Source organism: Hyperoodon ampullatus (genome assembly GCF_949752795.1).
Source record: "Hyperoodon ampullatus genome assembly, chromosome: 12".
Taxonomy (NCBI): Eukaryota; Metazoa; Chordata; class Mammalia; order Artiodactyla; family Ziphiidae; genus Hyperoodon; species Hyperoodon ampullatus.
In genome coordinates this window covers 31,087,670-31,105,756 of record NC_136925.1, presented here as the reverse complement: position 1 = coordinate 31,105,756, position 18,087 = coordinate 31,087,670, and positions in this window count along the sequence as shown.

The following is an 18,087-nucleotide window of genomic DNA, read 5'->3' as shown; positions in this document are numbered from 1 at the left end:
AAATTCATTGTTAATTGCTCTGTTGGCAGATCTTTAGTAATAATTCTTCTAGCCTCAAATTCAAAATTTCCATAGGTGTTTTCTGAAAGAATTTGTAACTCTTTTAAAAAGTATACACTGAGTGAAATTTAAATCTATGTCTAAAAAATTAATTTAAAATGACTTTATGACATTGCTGTTTGAATTATAGTCATCATTGTTATCTTACATTTAAATTGACTCTTTAATATCATTCAATTTCTGCATACTACGAAAAGCTATTTAAAATGGAAATCACACCTAAGGATATATATTAATGATAGTTGTTGCAAACAGCAAACCCCACTGTTCTCTATGACCACAAGAAGATGATTTAGGGCTTCTAAAGGCTTCTTCCGTTCCCTTCTATCTTGAGTCCTCTTCTGGTTGTTGAGCAATGCTTACAATCATGGCCCCATATATTTTTCCACAGTCTATGTCTCACTGTGGCCAAGGAAGAGGCAAAAAAAAAGGAGGACCATGACAGAGGGGAACGAAGGTTTTGTGGCTGCCTAGTACCTGGAGTCATGGGATAACTGGCAAGATTCTCTTTTGTTTTCTCCTCCATACTATCTCCATCCAAATCTTCGCATGTGTGTTTTGCATGTGTGTTTATACTCATTGCCTTCTAAGAAATAGTCATACATTACACAGACTAATGAGACCATGGACATCAGCCCATTTCTTCTTTTAGGTTGTCTCTTTGACCTTCACTTCAGCCTCTGTCTTTGTTACAACCAAACCATCCTTCTTCTGACAATTACAGAGAGGATTAAAAAGAATTTGTTAGTTTCCAAGTAGACTATCAAATGTATGATCAACTCTGAGTGTTTGGTATATACCAGGCGAGGGTATTAGCTGAATACAAGGTTATATGGATTATCACACAAATCAAGAAATTTATCTCCAAAACAATTGATTATATATACTTTGATTATATGTACTTTATATGTTTTTTTTTGTTGACAGGGTCATTCTTTTTGTCTGTTAAGAGTTTGTCATATATTCAGGCAAGATCCTGGTAGGGCAGGAATAACTAATAATTACCCTCTATTAGCACTCATGGGTATGACCCCTGTATCTCTTAGGAATTGTATTAAGCAATTAGTAAAAAAGTAAAACTATTTAAAAAAAAACAACAGCAGAAATAACAGTGGCTTACGTAAAACATAAATTTACTTCTCTCACACCTGAAAGAAGTCTGGAAATTAGGCAGCTCAGCCCGGGTATGGAAGGTTCATGGTTATTAGACACTAGGCTTCTTTTAGCTTTCAGTTTTGCTATTCTCAGACATGATTTCCAACCACAAGATTACCTCATAGTCCAAGAGGGCTGGTGAGGTCCCAGCCATCGTGTGTTGGAAATAAGAAAGGGAAAGAACAAAAGGGATGTTCATGTCAGCTGAGTCAACTCCCATTAAGCTGGAATTCCACAGAACACTTCCAATTACATCCTATTGGCCAGAATGTCGGTAATTCCCACAACTAGCTGCAAAGCAGGTTGGGAAATGTAATTTTGTATTTGGTCATAATGCTATCTTCTGTCACTAAGGGAGAGGAGAATAGATAGTGGGGAAATAACTAGCAATCTCTGCCATATCCACCCAAGCCTAAAAATTGAATATGGCCTTTTGGATGGTTTTGAATATCAGTTGAAAGTACGCAACATTTGAAACCTATGAAAATGTACAACATCGGGCTTCCCTGGTGGCGCAGTGGTTGAGAGTCCTCCTGCCAATGCAGGGGACACGAGTTCGTGCCCCGTCCGGGAAGATCCCACATGCTGCGGAGCGGCTGGGCCCGTGAGCCATGGCCGCTGAGCCTGCGTGTCCGGAGCCTGTGCGCCGCAACGGGAGAGGCCACAACAGTGAGAGGCCCGCGTACCGCAAAAAAACAAAAAAAAAAACCAAAATGTACAACATCTATGTAACTCTACCTTACACTTTAAACTGTCTAAAGAGAGAAGGAACTATCAGGGAATACCTGGAGAAGGGCCAACAGGAAGTGGGAAATGTAGGAAGCATATTTTTTGAGAAATTATAATTTTTAGCTGTTATCAAGTATGTGAAAAGCTCTAGCCCCAAAGTGGAATTAGACTTATTCCATGAGAATAAAAAGTAGCTTTTATTTGAATTGGACCTGTCCCACAATGAAAAAGTTTGTCTTGGGATATACAAAACTTCCCACCACTAGACAAGTTCAAAATGAAGCTGAGCAACCAGACATTTTTTCAAAGAAATAACTGGAAATGTTTGCAAAGATGTATGATCATAATTCCAATGTTTGAAAGGTCAGGAATATGGAATAATATATTTACTTAACAATAAAGGATTTGGCTGAATACGTTATGGTGTTATGGTAGATCCACACACTATACAGGCTTTAAAGTGACTACATGAATACTTATTGGAAGAGAAAGAGGTTCATGATATGTAGTAGATTAAACAAATGAATTACAGAACAAACCTTATAGTATGGTTTTATATGTGTCTATAAATAGATAGCTATGCACCCAAGGTTAATCCAGGTGGTGAGATTGTGGGAACATTTTTTTCTTCTTTAAGAACATATTGTATGAGAAACAGTTATTTGGATATTTGGCAATGAGTATGGATAGTAATATCTAATGTATTTAAGAAGAAAAAGCTAAATAATTATTTGTCAGGGACAAGGAAGAAGAGATTGTGTAGAAGTTTAGACTGTCTGTCCTTTACGGTTTCTTCCAACTCTAAGATTAGATGACACAAAATCCATGTTTATGACTCAAGTGCATTGGGGAGTGCCAGAATGAATAATTCACTTACCCACAGGTAATCAAAGAGACATCCTGTGGGTATTGCTGGTAAAGCTCAGAAGGGCTGATCTCTGAGCCCATTACAGCCCACGATCTTGGTGGCATGCTTTTACACATTCTTTATTTTCACCCTAAATTCTTCAACACAGCGACTTCTTCAGCAACTGACAGCTGTCGTTTCTAAGAAAACAATCTACCTAAACCTGTTTTATTTGCACATCGTTTCCTTTCTTCCTTCAAAAGCTACAGCCCAACACCTAAAAACATACTGGCTAGAAACTGACATCTTAGAATAGCTCTCTTAGCACAGCTGAAGGGAGCCTTGGCAAGAGAGATGGCTGTCTAAAACCCGGTTACATTGAGAGGGGACAAAACAACAATAACAAACAAACCAAAAACCTGAAAAACTTCTGAAGGATGGACCAAAAGGGTGATTTTGGGAAATTTAATATTCTCTTTAGAAAATTTAGTAGTTTGGGATGATACAGAATGTACTACTTACTTCCTTCTTAGAACTGTGAACCAGTAAATGCACCCATCCTTATGCACACTGAGGTTCTTTCCCCAGGGATGCTGATGTGTTTCTGCATATCAATTCACCCATACTCTCTGACCTACTTCTGTTCTTGATACACGAGCAAAATGACTAGCTGGGTTTACGCATATATACATACATACATACATAATTAATGAAAAAGATTTGTGCTAATTCCATTTCAGTATCTCACCCACAATCTTGGGTAATAAATCAGATTCTTGATGGCAAATAAGATTGTGCTTTGAATCAGCACACACACATATACAGAGCCGCTAAAATTTGTAACCATCTAAGAAAATATAGGAAAAGCCTAATGAGAATATTTTACCAAGAGTTATTTTTAATGTAAGCTTACTAGAGTAAGTTGCTCTGAAGTCAAAACATGGACATCATATAGGACTATTTTGAGATGGAAACAGTTGTGTTATTGAGGAATTTTAATGAATAGTGAGCCCATTTGTTATTTATTTTCTTCCAAATGTTAATAAACAACTCCAGTTATAATTGCTGATTTTCTATATTTATGGAAAACTGGCATTTCATAAATATCAAATTGTGATATCATCTACTTGTATGCTGGTTTTTCTATGAATATATAAATTTAGTAATTACCTCTAGAAATGTGAGTTAATTTTTTGTGTGTGGATAAATCAAGAAGGAGAATGACAAATCTGTTAAAATGGTAGAATCTTAAACATCCTTTTCATTGTTCTTTTTAAGGATTTATCTAAAATGATGTCATGGAGTGGCAGAGAAAAATCTAGGATACAAGAGTTTTCTATTAAAGCCACCAAGATGTTCATCAAAACTAGGTCAACATGCAGGCATCGGACAGGGACAGTGCATAGAGCTTTCTCAAAAGACCAAAAGGTTAGGAAGGCTTTATAGGTCCCAAATAATCAATGTTTAAAGGAAAACAATTGTACAGAGGTTATATTAATTCAAACTAGCAAAGGATTTCTTCTTAAAAGGAAGTTTTAGCTTATTTTAATTCCAGGGAAAAGAAATTCTCACTTGATATGTTTACTATTATAACGTATTCTGTTGGATAGTATTGGCAGAAACTCCCCATTAATATTTATCTTTAGAACTTTGCTCCATTTCATGGCTCAGTAGAGAATTAATATTTAGCAAATGTGTGATTAGCCTTTTTTTTGTCTTATGGCTCAAATGCACCAAAGTCCTTCATATGCAGAATTTATTTTTGTTATGAGTTTTATAATGAGTACATATTTTACTCTACATTGTAGTAAAATACTTTATTATGGGCTGTAAACTTTCTTTCAAAGTTAAGTCACATCAAAATAGAATGTCTTAGTAGCTAAGGGAAAAAGTTGAGTCATTGGCTGGAAGAAACTTGATCTCCTGTTTATGACTCTGATGTCCTAAAATACATGAGACTGGCCAATACTGAAATAATTATTCCAAATCATGATAACATCTTTAAAAAGGCTTAAAAGAAGCTAGACCCTATTTTGAGCAGCATCAAAATTTTCTATAATAGGTAGACTATGTGTCTCATCAAACCACAGTTTTAAAGAGGTCTTTAAATCCAACTGGACATTGACACCCGTGCTATGAAGGATAGTTTTAGTGGTGATGAGGGATCACCTACAGTAAATAAATTCTGTCTGTTAACAGAGAGACTACTAAACGGACAAAAACCATGCAGTCATCAATTCAGAAAGCAATTCCAAGACCAAAATTTCCCTTTTATCAGAGGAATAGATCCTCTTTGTAAACGGTTCATGAATAACCCAGATGAAGCCTGTTTACAATCCAGGTGATGATGCCAACTTTACCTCCCAGAAGCATCTTAACCAGCAGGTGGGAGCACATCTGTGTTCCACAACCTCCTCAGGTAGAGTTAGAGCCCCACCCAAAGAGCTGGCTAGAACAGGAGTCCAGCCGGAGCTAATCAGTCAGAAAATGCCTGCCATGTTCTTTCTTATTAGGAAATGAAAAATAATTACTTGTGTACTTAAAATCAAATATGGCCCAAGTGAAATTTGGAATGCTTCAGAAAACACGGTTTTTGGATACAGTTTTCTGTGGCTAGAAACTGATCAAAACATTGGCTCTGGCTTTGGTCTTCAGAGTTTTTTTTTCTTAAAACAAGTCAATTAAGTGGTTTCCTGAGATATATATTAACATAAGGTGAATATTGATTGTGCCTCTGCAGACCCCTGCACAATATTTACCATCTCTGTGTTTTCAGTAGCAATCAAGTTCAAGCTCTAGAATGCGTATTGAACACAATGGAGGCAAACTTTTGACTCTCAGAGTGTGTTTGTGCTCAGGACAGATAGAATTTTCCTTAAGTGGTCTCCTGAATCCTAACCCACATGTTGCTTCAGCAAGGGCTTCTTCTGTTTTCTGGTGGCTTTTGTTTGCTTAAAATCTTTCAAATTGCAACTGGATTTTTATTCTCTTTTTTTTTTTTTTTTTTTTTTGCGGTACACGGGCCTCTCACTGTTGTGGCCTCTCCCGTTGCAGAGCACAAGCTCTGGACGCACAGGCTCAGTGGCCATGGCTCACGGGCCCAGCCGCTCCATGGCATGTGGGATCTTCTCAGACCGAGGCACGAACCCATGTCCCCTGCATTGGCAGGCGGACTCTCAACCACTGCGCCACCAGGGAAGCCCTATCTTCTTTTTTTTTTGTTTTAGAACTCCTGTCCTTAATTTTGCCCTACACATTGGCTTTGATTTTATGGGATTTCTTGGAGCTTCAGAGTTGCACAAAATGGTTATTGGCAAGGTTGTTCATTATTGACAGAGGTGGCTTCTCCACCTTAACACTCCACAAGAAGTCCAAACTTCTGAAAGTTCACAGATACTCTTCATCATAATTTTATCATAGGAACTTTCTTCCTATAAAGAAAAAGCATAGCGAATACTTTCCATAGTATATAAAATGTTCCAATAATTATTTTAATCATCCTACTTCTGTGGGTATCTCCATGGTTCCACACAAGTGGGCTTGGTCTGGTAAAAATAATCACAGCCTCTAATAAACATCTTCTTTGTTGACCATTGTCTTCATAGCCAATAAATAACTGGTACAGATAACTGCCTCACCTAGCCCTCAGGGCAGTCTTTAGGGGCCACTTTTTTAGGCTTCAATATTGCTCAAATATTGATTCCCTAATTGGCATGCTGATGTGAATCCACAAGGCTTCTTGAAGGTAATGATGCTGGTATTTTAATCCTGAAAATTCATGGGGCTGCACGTAAGTGAGATATCAACTTTTGAACCTATATTCATGTATGGATTTTTAGCTCAGCTTGCCCTTAAAGTTGAATATCACTAGATAACGCAGAGTATTGACTGCATCTAAATCACAAGTTTTCAAGAAGAAGTATAAGGCTCATTTCTCTTCATTGACTGTGAATCAATGTGGGGACCATGAGTATGTAGGACCCCGAATAACAATAACAGTAACAACAGCTACTAACACTTATCAAGGACTCATTATAGATTAACTCTTAATGCTCAAAGAACTATTATTTTAGAAATGAGAAAATATTACTCATGGAGGTAAAGAAACTTGTTCAAGTCTGAAGAGCTAGTCAGGGGCGGACCTGGCATTTAAACCCGGCAGTTGGATCCCAGACCACAGGCTTTTCAACACTGTCTTCTTAACAGCTAAATCTTTCTGTGAAATGGGTTCTGTCTGGTCTGGAGGCCCTCAAAGAGCAACTCATCCACTTGAACGAAAGGAGCATTTATTTTGTGTCCTTCAAGCTTAGAGGAGTCTAAGCTGAACCTCATTACAGGGAGTGGGGTCAGCAGGACCTTTCTCTTTGAGTCAGAAGGAAAGATGAGGTTTGTTGAATTCCACTTTCAAAAACAAAAGCAGAACAGGTTATCAATAGGGTTTCCAGCTGCCATCTTTGTTTGGCCAAGATATTAGGAATTAGAGCATGAGGCTATATTTTCTGAACTTTCTAAGATTTATGAAATTCTACAATTTTCCATGTTTCCTATGTTTGGCATTTCCTGTTTTCCCATGGTTTTTGGTAGTAAAATCCTTAAAATTAAATGTTTATTGTTATTTGGAGGCATCAGGAAACTAGGGCTCTGGGAGACAGAAAGAATAATCCCAGAGGATGGTGTGAGTGATGAACAGCTTTAAAGAAGAAAGAGAATATATATGAAAAGATTAAAAAACATAGTATTGATTGAAAAAAAGCAAGATGCAAAATGATTCACACAGGGCTTCCCTGGTGGTGCAGTGGTTAAGAATCCTCCTGCCAATGCAGGGGACACAGGTTCAAGCCCTGGTCCGGGAAGATTCCACATGCCGTGGAGCAACTAAGCCCGTGCGACACAATTACTGAGCTTGTGCTCTAGAGAGCCCACAAGTCCCAGCTACTGAGCCCACGCACCTAGAGCCCGTCCTCTGCAACAAGAGAAGCCACCGCAATGAGAAGCCCGTGCACGGCAGCAAAGAGTAGCACCCGCTCGCCACAACTAGAGAAAGCCCGCGCGAAGCAAAGACCCAATGCAGCCAAAAATAAATAAATTTATTTTAAAAAATGATACATACCGAATGATTCCATTTGTTTAAATATAAATCTATAAAATAGCATGGTAGAATATTTGTGGATTCATATATGTATGGAAAGAACAAAAAATGGAGTGGAAACATATACAACAAAGTCGTGACGGCGGCTGCTTCTGGGGAGGTGGAAGAGGGACTTTGGTTATAGTTGCAATATTCAATTTTTTGTAACAGAAGGAAATGTGATACATGTTATTTTTGGATGGTAGAATGTGATGTTATTTTTTTTTAACTTTTCTATAATTTAAAATTGTCTCAAAATAAACTAACTTTTAAAAGTAAAAGGAAACAAAAAATAGAAGGAAAGAAAGAAGACAACTGGGAACTTCAAAAGAAAAGTGAGGATGTGGAGCGTGAGTCTGGGTTTGACAATTTGTCCTGCTGTTCTTTGGAGCTGACTCTAATCTAGACTATCAGTGGGACCTCCCTGGCTGTTCAGTGGTTAAGTCTCTGTTCTTCTACTGCAGGGGGCACGGGTTCGATCCCTGGTTGGGGAACTAAGATCCCACATGCCGAGTGGCACGGCCAAAAATAAAATAAAATAGACTTTCAATAACTATGAAAATTCCTATGCAGTGTTTCATATTATTTTACAGGTTAAAAAGTAGGACTCTTGTTTGTATGTGTGTGGGGAAGGGTTTTTTTTTTTTTTGAGGGGGTTGTTTTTGATGGGGAAGAATATTTTTTGGAGAAGGGGCTGGATCACATGCACACACAGAATTACTAACAATCCAGGTCTTTACTCTTGAAATCAAAAAGTCTAAAACAATAGTCTGATTAATATTTGACTTCAGTATGTGAACATTCTTGTTTCCTTTGGTTCTTTACAGCCCTCTTTTCCTCCTTAAAGGATGAACAGTGCATTCCCCAGGGGTTTAATGTGTGATGTAGGATAGTAAGTTCCCTGAGAGCAAGTGGATTCAACAAATGCTATTAATTGCCCTGAGTTTCTTTTGCTTCAGTGGATTTATACAATTCCTACTCTGTTTCTATATTCATGCAAAATACTTTGCCCTTTCACTTAAATCCCGATGAAAGAGGAAGCAGAGTCTTAGGAAAGGTCAGGCTGGAAAAATTAGATATGGCATCAGAGAACAGTGTGATTAAACAAACTGTACAGAATATTGCATTTTCATACCAGCCCTTGATTCAGTAGCATGTGGTAGTAAGGGGCTTTTTCTTTTATCTTTAGTATCTCCTAAAGATATACAATGAAAACTGCCCCCCAAGCTAAGCAAACAAACAAAAAATCCCACGGTCTGATGTTTGCAATGAAAGAATGTTCTCTAATCTGCAACATGTTATGTATACAGATACCTGCCCAGAAAGCAGGCGCCATCTCAGGGTTTAAACTATGACTTTCATTCTGAATATAATAATTCAAGTGAGACGGCCTTAAAACTCTCAGAGCATTGCAAGAAACCAGAAGGCAACATTTTCTTGCTTTTTGATGTCGGTGACACACACAAGGGCAAGGCAGAGGAATCCAGTGGTAATCCTGACTCTCAAAGGAATAAAGAGGATTGTAATAAGTGCCTCCCCTTTCCTCCCAAGCTGGTCCGTTTCAGATCAAGGTTGATCCAGTGTCCTCACAGGAACCAAACTAGGCCAGTGTGTTACGATCCAGAACCGGCCGTGCCCCTCACTGATCTCCCTTCTTAGTGCGAAGCCTGAAGCAGGGGTCAGCAAAATATATCCTGTGGGCCAAATCTAGTTCCCCACCTGTTTTTGTATTTGGCCAACCTCAAGCTAAGAATGTTTTTTACATTTTTAAACGGTTGAAAAAAGAATCAGAAGATTATTTTTGATGAAATGTAAACATTATAAAAATTCAAATTATAGTGACCATAAATACTATTATTGGAACACAGCCATGTCCATTCATGTTACATATGATCTCTGACTGCTTTCACACTATAATGGGAGAGCTGAGTAGTTGTAACAGAGATCTATGTGGCCTGTGAAACCGAAAGTATTTACTGTATGGCCTTTTACCAAAAAATCTTGCAGATCTGTGCCCTAAAACACTGTTTCCTGTCACTGGAAAGGCTTTAAACAATTGCAGCCAATTAGACTGACCATTTTGAAAACTGTCTAGCTTGCTTTGGTATTGTAGGTAAAGTGCCATTGGAGTGCTCCAGACACTCTCAAGCAGCATCCCATTCTGTGAATAAAAACTCTGCAGGCTTGAGCGGTGGGACAAGATGGTAGAGTAGGAAGATCCCGGGCTTGTCTCCTCCCATGGACACACCAAAATTACAACTACACATAGAGACACTATGTCTGAGAATGACCCGAAGACAAGCAGAAAAGGTTTTCCACAACTAAAGATAAAAAGAAAAAGCCACACTGAGACAGGTAGGAGGGGTGGACACATGATCTGGCTGGGACACACGCCCCAGCACTGAGACCCACAGGTGGGTGGGATATCACAGCCCTGGAGGAGTGGGGGCTCCAAACCCCACAAAGGGCTCCCCAGCCCGGGGTAGCTGCATGGGGAAGACGAGCCCCCATGCCTCTGGCTTTGAAAAACAGCAGGGCTTACATCAAGGAGAGCCAGGGGGCTGTAGGAAACTGCATCTTCAGTCTTAAATGGCGTGCACAAAAACTCACTCTAAGTCCTAGCACAGAGGCAGCAGTTTGAAAAGAGCCTGGGTCATACATGAAGGAGGTCATTGAATAATTTTAGGGCATGTGCGCATGGAACAGGGAACTGTTTGAAGTTTCTTCCGGTAGGGAGGAGCTGGTGGGTGCCCGTGTTTTGTTTTTGTTTTTGTTTTTGGCTCACCTTCTACCTAGCTGGCCCAGCGCTGGCAGGTGCCACTTCCAACTCTCCCCATCTAACTTACTAGCACAGATCTCCCTGCTCCGGGTTCACCTGTGGGCCTGACCCAACCAGCGCTCCTTCAAAGTGGCCTCCTGCCCCACCAGATGTGGCAGATGACCTTAGCCAGCATTGGCATCACTCCAAAGTGGCTCCCACAACAGGGGCTGGCCCTGTACACCAGAGCAGATGCAACAGTTTCAGCTGGGCCTCACAGCCATCCATACAGGGGACCAGCCTGGCTAATGCCCATAGCAATTTGGCCCAGTTACAACAGGAGGGTACATGCAGCCCACATAGGGGACACTTCTGCAGCACCTGTGACCAGGGAGGACCATTCTTATGGGCTCAATGGGACACCTTCTACACAAAGCCACTTTTTTCAAGACTGGAGATGTAGCTGATCTACGTAATACGTACAAACAAAAACAGAGTTAGGCAAGATGAAGAGACAAAGGAATATGTTCCAAAAGAAAGAATCAAGAAAAAAAAAGTCAGAAAAAAGACTAAATGCAATGGAGGTAAGCAATCCACCTGATAAAGAGTTCAAAGTTATGGTCATTAGATGTTGAATGGAGGAACACAATGAGAACTTCAACAAAGGGATAGAAGACATAAAAAAAGAACCAATCAGACCTGAAGAATACAATAACTTAAAAGAAAAATACACTGGAGGGAAACAACAGCAGATTAGATGATGCAGAAGAACAAATCGGCGATCTGGAAGATAGGCTGTTACCCAATTGGAACAGCAAAAGGAAAAAGAAATAAACAAACAAACAAACAAAAAATGAGGATAGTTTAAGGGACCTCAGGGACAACATCAGACTTACTAACATTGGCATTATAGGAGTTCCAGAATGACAAGAGAGGGAGAAAAGGACAGAAAACCTATTTGAAGACATAATGGCTGAAAACTTCCCTTACCTGGTAAGGAAACAGACAGCTGAGTCTAGAAAGCACAGAGTTCCAAACAAGATGAACCCAAAGAGACCCACACCAAGACTTATTATAATTAAAATGTCAAAAATTAAAGAGAGAATCTTAAAAGCAACAAGTGAAAGCAACTAGTTATATTAGGAGAGAGCCCATAAGACTATCAGCTGACTTTTTAGCAGAAGCTTTACAGTCCAGAAAGGAGTAGACAATTTATTTAAAGTATTGAAAGATAAAAACTTATGACCAAAAATACTCTATCTGGCAAGGTTATAATTCAGACTTGAAGGAGAGATAAAAAGTTTTCTAGACAAGTAGAAGCTAAAGGAGTTCATCACCACTAAACCAACCTTACAAGAAATGTTAAAGGGATTTTTTTTAATAGAAAAAAAAAAGCCCATAACGAGAAATGTGAAAACTCTGAAAGAAAGAAAAATCTCCTCAGTAAAGGCAAACATAGAGTAAAGGTAGCAGATTAACCATCTATATAATTAGTATGAAGGTTAAAAGACAAAACTAGAAAATCACATGTATCTATAACAATTAGTTAAGGGATATACAAAATAAAAATATGTAAAATATGATGTCAAAAATATCATGGGGGAGTAAAAACATAGTGCTTTTAGAACCTGCTCAGCCTTAAGCAACCATCCTTAAAATAGACTACTATAACATAGATTGTTACATCAGAACTTCATGGTAACCACAAACCAAAAACTGATAATAGGTACACAAAAAAATAATGAGAAAGGAATACAAATGTAACACTAAAGAAAGTCATCAAATCACAAGGGAAGAGAGGAAGAGAGGAATAGAGAACAAAACCAGAAAACAATTTTAAAAAGGCAATAAGTACATATCTATCAATAATTACTTTGACTGTAAATGGATGACATAGGGTGGCTGAATGGATTAAAAAAAAAAAGCCCAAGACCCATATATATGCTGTCTATAGGAGATTCACTTCAGATCTAAAGACAAACACACAGGCTAAAAATGAGTTGAAGGAAAAAGAGGTTACATACAAATGGAAATGAAAATAAAGCTGGGGTAGCAATACTTATATCAGACAAAATAGGCTTTAAAACAAAGACTGTAACAAGAGACAAAGAAGGACATTACAGTGATAAGGAAATCAATTCAACAAGAAGATATAACACTTGTAAATATACATGCACCCAACATGGGAGCACCGAAATATGTGAGTCAAAAATTAACAGACATAAAGGGAGACATTAACAGTAATATAATAATAGTATTGATACAATAATATTAGGGGACTTTAACACCCCACTTATATCAATAGATAGATCATCCAGACAGTAAGGAAATATTAGCCTTAAAAGACACATTGTATATATTAGATATATATAAGACCTTTCACCCCCAAATAGCAGAATACACATTCTTTTCAAGTGTACATGGATCATTCCCCAGGATAGATCACATGTTAGGTCACAAACAAGGGTTAATACATTCATACAGACAATGATGTGAATGGCGCCCCCTTCTGTTGTGCGTCACAATGGCCTTCCTCCTAAAATTTGTGAGAAGAAATACCTATAAATTAGGAGTGGGGCAGGGAGTGAAGGTGTTAGTTTGGGTCTTTGGAAAAGCAGATACCAAGACAGACTGAAATGTGCAGGATATTTATTGGGGGAAACACCTGTGAAGGAGAAAGTTGGGAGGGGGCAGGAGTTGGTGGGGAGACCTTCAGATTGAGATGAAGGTCTGACGTAATGAGAAAGGGGAGGAAAGTGAACTGGGAAAGAAAAGCCCCAGACTACAGGCTGACGGGGGGCCCCAGAGCAAAGGTTTCTTCTTAGGCGAGTCCCTAACTTACAAACTTCTGCACTTATTTCCACCGCTGTGCTCTATTATCAGCTGGAAGCAGCCCGGGAAGAACATAATCTTGGTGTGAACACCAAATTGGATCCAAAGGTGTCCAAAGTGGATCCAAGATCGCAGCTGGAGTCTGTCTACACTCCTCAGGGCAGGTTCTCTTGTAGGGAGATGTAGCAGCACACTCCCAGAAACCACAGTGATTGTGAACCAAGGGTGTGTGTGTGCGAGTGTGAATTGGAGAGTTGATTGTAGGAAAGAGATGTGAAGACACACTTTGGAGCTGCCCTGGTCCCATTCGTTTGCAAGTGATTGAAGTCATCTGCACCAACACTGCAGAGGTCTAATAGCCATAGTCCTTTCTAATCAGGAGATATTACAAGGTCATCCATACTTCCCATAAAATCCCTAATTACACCAATATCGTTGCAATTTTCCAAATGCAATCTTTGATTTCCCAGGTAGATTCCCTTTCCCACAACTCCTACGGTCCATTCAAGGTGATCAAGAGGTACCTCCCTTTAGCAGGTCAAGGATCTCTTAAACCTCATATCATGTACAATTCCCCTTACGTTGGAGAGCACTACTGCTTTCTCAAAGCACAGGCATTTCTATGATATGATTTTATTTTTATACAATCCTGAGAGAAAAATGACAGATATTATTTTACTCATTCTACAGACGAGAACTTCAAGGCTCAAAGATTAATTTTTCCAGAGTCAGAATGCAGATGTTTGGCTCCTGGCCCTTTGCTCTTTTCAAGGGACCAAGCAGCCACCTGTTGAAATAAGCCCCTCATCAGGTGATGAGGGCAATGGGTAAGGGTTTGTGTTGACCTAATTAACGCTCTCTAACGCTCTCTGCCTTTCTCAGGAAATTTCATTGTATCGATAGGCAAAGTGACCCAAAACTGTAGCTATATGTGCATCACTTAAAACTTACAAAGATAGAATTCCTAGAAAAGAATTTCATACCTGCAAAGAGCAAACATGGTGTGAAAGTATGCTCCCCACTCCCAGAAATTTATCCTTCAAGAGAGAAAATAGAAAAAATAAAAATATAATGAGATGGGATGGCTGAATAACCATTTAAGGAAAAAAAGAAAGCGGACTCCTTAAGCAAAATGTGTTTTCGAGGAAGCAAAGATTTTACATGTGAAAAATAAAACCATAAAATACTAGATTAAAGTATAGGAGAATAATTTGACAGCTCTGAGTAGAGGAGGTTTTTTTTCCTACGCATGACAGGTAGTAAGATTCTCCATCAGACCAGCATTTCTCTGATTCCCTGGTCACCAAATAATCTGATCGTGATTTATTTCTCCACACAGCAATAGTAGTAAATATGCATTCAGCATGAACTTATCATCATGATGAACATTTTACATGAATTTTTTCATTTAATTCTTAAAGCAGCCTCATGAAAAACACTGTTATTGCACCAACCGCACCTTTTTGGGCACAAAAGCAGAGTTTAGTTGACCAGGATCACGCAGCCACTGAGCGGCAGGTGAGATGTGAATTCCAGCTCCATCTGAGGCTAGGTCGCCTGCTCTTCTCTACCAGGTGGGTTTCCCTACAGGAGAATGTGCTGAATTCCTGATCCACTGTGAAGCTGGGCTTCTCATGGCTATTTAATAAACTGGCATTTCCTTTATCATCATCTCCAGCACAGTCAAGGTGAGCTCAGCTCCCAAGACCGATCGACGCTGGGTGCACAGACTGAAATAAAGTCCTGAGGCACAGAACTCAGGATGGAGGGAATCGTGGAAGGAAATGACTGTTTGGACTAGAATGGCTGTCTTGCCTCTCTGCTGACAACTTTATATCATCTCTCCTGCGATTTAACTGTAGATTATGGCTTCTAAAAGGGCAAAACACATAGTAGATAAAACATAACATAGATAGCAGAGGATGAGGTTGCTAGTCTGATATGTTACAGCCCTTTCCATGGAGTAAATTTCTGGCTTCCAAGGGGACATGATATCAACTGAATGGTCCCCAAGCTTATTGTTATGTGGCACATGCACAAAGTTGGTTATTTCTATAGAACACAATTAACATGAGATTAAGCTTGAAGTTTGGTGAACCTCCAAAGAATCAACTAAAAGGCAGATTTGGTGTGCCCTAAAACCACCGGTTTTTGGTGATTTCACAATGTTGACTGAAGTCGATTGAGAGCTTTATGTGATACACTATATTCTGACAATTTACTACACAGGGTATCATGGTTGTTTGTCACAGCTTTCTGAAATCAATACATAGCACTGGCAAATTTTCCTGGCAGGGGAATTATTTTCAGTACATTCTAGAAGGGCCGCTGCTGAGGGGCAAGGAGGGAGCCGGAACCACAGTGCCGCGGTTGACCTTAGACAAGGGTTGATTTCCAAGCCTGATCCTGACTGCAAAGAATAATTGCTGTGCAAACACTGAATTGATTAATTTGGTGGGAGAAAGTGTGATTTCCAAATATACAGCTAGGAGGTTGCCAAGATGTCTTGAAACAAAATGTGTGCCTATTATTTTATTCAATAAGCAACAATTGGGATTCCTGGTTAATGAGTATGTTCCAAACAAGGTTTGGGTCCTTTGCCATTTTTCTAGAACATCTGACTTTCTGAAAGCATAGTCTTTGTGCTCTGTCTTCTTTAGTCCCCACTCGCTTCCTAACTCCTTAATATCCGGCTTCTGGCCCCCTGTTCTACGCACAGCGTTCTCTTGACTTACCTGGCAGCTGTCAGATTCCACATCTCCTTTTTTCCTGCTGTTATCCTTGACCTCTCAACAGCATTTCGTAATGTTTAAACTCCGTTTTTGGGTGTCTCTGGCCTCAGGTTTCATGATGTGATACCCTCCTATGTTTGTCCCTCGGTTACACCTCAGGTTCTCTCACTAATTTCCTTTCTGCTTCAGATCTCTGGAATGTGCCCGTCCGTCCAGAGGATCTATTCTTTCCTCTCCCACGTTCAGCCCCTGCTGTCTCAGTCTCCCGTGCCTCCACTAACACACTCGGGAATGTCTCTCTGGTCTGGGTCTCCAGCCTCCTAACTCCTGTACTCCCTCCAGAGCGAAGTCAGCCACACCATCACCTGTACAGACCCCCCTGTCCTGTGACTGGTTTCACAGGCAGTTTAACTTCCTACCTGCTGTGTTAAATGCCCTATCAGTTTATCAACATAACAGCATTTTAATCAGTATTTTTCTCCCCAGTCATCTCTGTATCTAACCTCCATGCTTTTCTGAGTAGTACTCCTTAAAGCGGCTTGTGTACAATCAGAGTAAAAACTGCCTCCTTTGTCTTTTTTTTTTTTAACATCTTTATTGGAGTATAATTGCTTTACAATGGTGTGTTAGTTTCCGCTGTATAACAAAGTGAATCAGCTATACATATACATATATCCCCATATCCCCTCCCTGTTGCGTCTCCCTCCCACCCTCCCTATCCCACCCCTCTAGGTGGTCACAAAGCACCGAGCTGATCTCCCTGTGATATGCGGCTGCTTCCCACTGGCTATCAGTTTTACATTTGGTAGTGTATATATGTCCATGCCACTCTCACTTCGTCCTAGCTTACCCTTCCCCCTCCCCGTGTCCTCAAGTCCATTTTCTATGTCTGCGTCTTTTATTCCTGTCCTGCCCCTAGGTTCTTCATTTCATAAACATTTTTTTTTTTTTTTTTTTTTTTTGCAGTACGCGGGCCTCTCACTGTTGTGGCCTCTCCCGTTGCAGAGCACAGGCTCCGGACGCGCAGGCTCAGCGGCCATGGCTCACGGGCCCAGCTGCTCTGCGGCATGTGGGATCTTCCTGGACCGGGGCACGAACCCGTGTCCCCTGCATCGGCAGGCAGACCCTCAACCACTGCGCCACCAGGGAAGCCCCATAACCTTTTTTTTAATTGATTCCATATATATGTATTAGCATATGGTATTTGTTTTTCTCTTTCTGACTTACTTCACTCTGTATGACAGACTTGAGGTCCATCCACCTCACTACAAATAACTCAATTTTGTTTCTTTTTATGGCTGAGTAATATTCTAGTGTATTTATGTGCCACATCTTCTTTATCCATTCATCTGTCAATGGACACTTAGGTTGCTTCCATGTCCTGGCTACTGTAAAGAGAGCTGCAATGAACATTGTGGTACATGCCTCTTTTTGAATTATGGTATTCTCAGGCTATATGCCCAGTATTGGGATTGCTGAGTTGTATGGTAGTTCTATTTTTAGTTTATTTTCAATAAATTTATTTATTTATTTTTGGCTGCATTGGGTCTTTGTTGCTGTGTGCGGGCTTTCTCCAGTTGTGGTGAGTGGGGGCTACTCTTCGTTGCAGTGCGTGAGCTCTAGGCACATAGACTTCACTAGTTGTGGCATGCGGGCTCAGTAGTTGTGACACTCGAGCTTCGTTGCTCCATGGCATGTGGGATCTTCCTGGACCAGGGCTCGAACCTGTGTCCCCTGCATTGGCAAGCAGATTCTTAACCACTGTGCCACAAGGGAAGTCCTATTTTTAGTTTTTTAAGGAACCTCCATATTGTTCTCCATAGTGGCTGTATCAATTTACATTCCC